The sequence below is a fragment of the Manacus candei genome, unplaced genomic scaffold (assembly GCF_025592945.1).
Source record: "Manacus candei isolate 608988 ecotype Guabito, Panama unplaced genomic scaffold, ASM2559294v1 h1tg000027l, whole genome shotgun sequence".
NCBI classification, from domain to species: domain Eukaryota; kingdom Metazoa; phylum Chordata; class Aves; order Passeriformes; family Pipridae; genus Manacus; species Manacus candei.
Window position 1 is genome coordinate 7,129,225 of NW_026138075.1, and position 4,323 is coordinate 7,133,547.

Here is a 4,323-nt window from a genome sequence, read left to right on the forward strand (position 1 = left end):
CTATCAACACTGAATCAGACAAATGGCACATCTTGCTGTGAGTTCAGAGTGTTGGACTTCAAGATTAGCGATGTGCTGCACAGCATTTCAGGTAAACCTTATTGCTCAAATGAGTAGCCAGGCCTGGACTGGGTAGGTCTAGCTGCCTGTAAGCCAATTTGTTTACTTCAAGATACATGGAGAAAAAAAAATCTTTGAAGACTGAATCAGTAAAGACACTGAGTTCATGGTGGCCTTAGACTATACAAATAATGGTGCTGATATTCAAAATCAAACAGTTCAATTCTGTGTAATAGCTGCAGAGGTTTAGTTTTTAAGTGAAGCAATGTAACAAGACAGCTGCAAGAGAGCTTTGCAGAACAAATCAGGCAGTACTTCTAGTACCATATCTTTTTGTCTTTGAAAAAAGTATTGTCTCACTAATACTGTTCAAGGAGAAATTAATGCTGCTAGAAATACAAAACTATTATGAAATATCCATTCTTATTAATTGAAGGAGTTGAGAAGAGAGTCTTAATTTTGTCTACCACCACGAAGTTCCCTTCACTCAATGTGACTGAACCTGGAAAATTCTCTATTTATGTTCCAGTTTTACTCTGGCTGAGAACCTCCACTCACAAATGGGTGTGAATCGGAAGTCCAGTTATATAAAATGTGTTTCTGGGCAGGACACACCAGGCAGAAACAGTAACACAAAATGAAAATATAAAATATTTTCTAATGACCTGTAATGCAAACATGTATTTTGCCTGCTAATTTGGATTCAGCGCCATAAGGTCCAAAGACATTTAAGAATGTATCCACTGGTTGCCAGAACAGAATTATAATAAAACTAGCACTTGCTTGCTGCCACTATTGCACATGAAGTTCTTTATAAATATTAATGTAAATTACCTATCTTGCAAGTTAAGTATTTGTCTGCATACCGTAAGTGGTACTTCATGGTGTGCAACAGTTGTGGTTTAGCTCCACCTGGTAGTTACCTGTGAGGAGCTTATTGCCCACAATGCTGAATCTGCCAAGACCTGGTCAGATCCACAGTTCGTCCTGCTTAGAATTCAATATAAGATCAAATAATAAAGGCCAACTTCAGTAAACATTTGGCCTTATGAACAAAACATCAAATGACTATGCTGTTCCATTTAATACCCATAATGTCATATTTTGTGTGAGAGTGTGAATGGAAATTCCATTTACCTGTTGATGTTTACACCAGAAGATGTTTTGAGAATTTCAATATTCATTTCATTGAGCAAGTAGATATTTGCTATTTTATTTTTCTTAAAGCAGCAGTGGCCGATATTGCATGGCACCAGAAGAAGTTTCAGTATTTCTGCAGAAATTAATACATCATGATGCTTCCTCCCTGGAGTCTCTCTTGACTATGAAAGGCAGGAAAAGTGATCAAATGTACACTTAGGTATATTTACACGTACACACAGTTTCGAGAAGCTGATTTTAATACCCACACAAGTAGTTTTCTTTCTATTTTACATATAAAGCATTTACTGACTTTCAATCTGCTGTACCAGAGAAGGTCCACTGAGAACAGTGCTGCTCAGCAGATGCCAATAAGGAAACAATCTGAGAGCTAATTTTATCTGTTTCTTAGGTTGCTGAAGGTACTAGTAGGAATTTCCCTAATTATCTTCTTACCCTCTTAGCTTATAAGATAAATGTGCTTTATGGAATAGGTATTGATATCAGAGTGAATACAGAAAGAGTTTGTTCCTTCCAACAGATGCAAATCGCATTTTATTTTGATCAATTGTTAGAGACCCTGTGAGTGCACACAGGTGCACACTAGGTTCTTCACTTTGTAATACTCACTCTGCTGAGATGCAAACCTTGGGCTTTTTGGGATTGCAATCCATTGTTCTCATAAAACTGATTTTAAAACTCCAGCTTTTAATTGTCATTGTAACCCTTTTCCCCGGTCAAACAGTTTCAACGTGATTGCCACAGTTCATATGTAGTATTATTTTGTTGTGGAGTAATCTGTCCTCCAAGAATGTAAAAGATATGGAAGCACTCTGATAAAGTATCATACCAGTTCAAGACAATACTTCTCTTCACATGAGTGATGAATATTGGAATAAGCACAAACACTACCTCCTTTTTCTGCATTACAGTAGTGGAGATCTTAATTACACATACAGTTTCTTCTGGCATGCAGGAATGCACAGCCCAGAGCAGTGGTTAATGTCTTCCCTTTGGGAACAACTCACTCAAGAATTCTCCTAAAAGCTGGCATTTACAACCCTGAGCAGCTTTTCTGTAGTCACAATGTCTGTTGATTACTTGATATCTTTCCATGAATTTCAGTTGGTTTTCCTATTAAGTACTGTGTATTATTGTTGTTGTCACTGATGTACAGAATGATTTGTAGTTTTGCACAAACACAGTGCAATACTTAGAACAGACAGCATTTGTTGCAGTGTTGCACAACAATACAATTTATTTTTAGGTCATACCAACAATAAACATCGTTCTTGCGTTTGGTGATGTTGTTTTTCACAGACAGCATGTAATGAAAAATTCTTCCAGGATTAATGTAAAACAGGGTCTACTTCTCTAAATTAATCCTTTGAGGTGTTCAATTAGTCAGTACATAATGATTATTATCAATAAGAAAGATGAACCCTACACTTCTTGAAAGAGGTTAGATAGATACATAATGACCATAAAGCAATGCATTTTTTAAAAAATATTTTGTTTCAGTGACTATTGCTAGTTGATCTGTCAAAATAACAACTGATGGAACCTTAGAAAATGATATGACAATTTAGTATCCTTTTCTTTCTTTTTGAAAATATACAGTATCTCAAAGTTCCAGCAGTCAGTGAACTTCAAGAGTTACTGGCCCTAGAGATGGTCTTTGAAAGTGAAGTAACCCTCCGGATGGGCTCCCTTACGTCCACGATGTTGTTCCTGGTAAGTGGGTGATTTATGGAATTATTGACAGAGTTGGTCTTCTGTTGTTTCAAACAGTCATTTTTTATTTTTTAACAAAATGCAATAAAGGAAAAAACTATGAGAAATCACGAGGAATCTGCCTAGTGGCTATTAGGACAAGAGTATGGACTGCCAACTAATATTTTACAGATGGTATAAAAAAATCCTGCAAGTAGGTGTTGTATGCCTGACCCAAACATATTTACAATTTGCATTTGGAAAATAAAGATCCCTACAGACTAGCATCCCCTGGATCTCTAAGAGGCAATCCGAGTAAACAGATATTTAAGAGTGCATAATGTTACCTTGGCTGCCAAGAGAGTTAGCAGATGCTCATGATATTCATTCTGTTTTGTGCCCTCCTGAGGAATCTCCAAATATTTGAAAAGCCAGGCATGGGAATTATCATTTCATCCTTCGCTAAAAGGAACTACTTCCTTGCAGGAATGAAGAAAAGTCAATTCTCAAACAGCATAAAAATGTAGCGCAAGAACTGAGGAATGCTTTTTATCCAGCTGCAGAAATATACCCAGAGTGTAATTATTTATATTGGAATTTGAACAGGAAATTTCAACTTCCAATCTTTCATTCTGAGAAGTGCAATGGCAACTTTCGAGCTACTTCATATGGACATGAGTTTCTCTGCATTGACAGCTGAACAGCATTTCCTAATTCCATAATTTCTAATTCCCACCGGTTTCATTCTGACCAATGTGGAACAATGCTACCTTTTGAATTATTGAAGTTAGTTTTTGTGACTATCTCCTTATTCTCTAGAATTCTTTTTTTCAGCTACTGGTCAGACCCATCATGACTCAGCTGATGAGATCTGGTCAAACAGGCATTGCTAGACAGTCCTTTTTATTAAAAATACCAATGTGTTTTTGATGTTCATGTTGTTTTAACACTTCTCTTTTCTGATTTGTGCATAGGCCTGGTTCTGCAGTACTGCTGGGCTGCCTTTGGTAATTTTAATTCCCAACTTTCTGATGCTCCCCTCCATCACCATATATTCTGTGCCTACAGCCTGGTGTGTGTACATCCATCCCACTTCATTCTACCAGCCACTCGTTTTTAAGCCAGAAAGCTACTGATGAGATTGTGAAACAAATACCAACAATGCTCCTTCATTCCTTCTGGAAAAGACTGGGGTGTCTGATAAGCATGAAACTTTATGTAGGTAGCTACAACTATAAACTGCCTCTTGTTACTGGGAAACACATAAGAGTTGCAATTGTTTAAATGTGTTGCTCTTCTCTAGCAAAGGATTTATACTTTTAAAATAAAGTAAGACCTAATTAGTATTTTGTTTCATCCACACTTATGATTGGATGTTGGCTGATGAACAGAAACCCCATTCTGTATTAC

The 4,323-nt window shown here is 36.8% G+C and overlaps 1 long non-coding RNA gene across 1 annotated transcript; it reads left to right on the plus strand.

Moving 5' to 3' along the window:
* LOC127471974 (uncharacterized) lies at nucleotides 1-3,912 on the plus strand. The gene is made up of 3 exons (XR_007904820.1): nucleotides 1-91; nucleotides 2,821-2,934; nucleotides 3,888-3,912. It is a non-coding gene; the product is annotated as an uncharacterized LOC127471974 (long non-coding RNA).
* The last annotated feature ends 411 nt before the right edge of the window (nucleotides 3,913-4,323 follow it).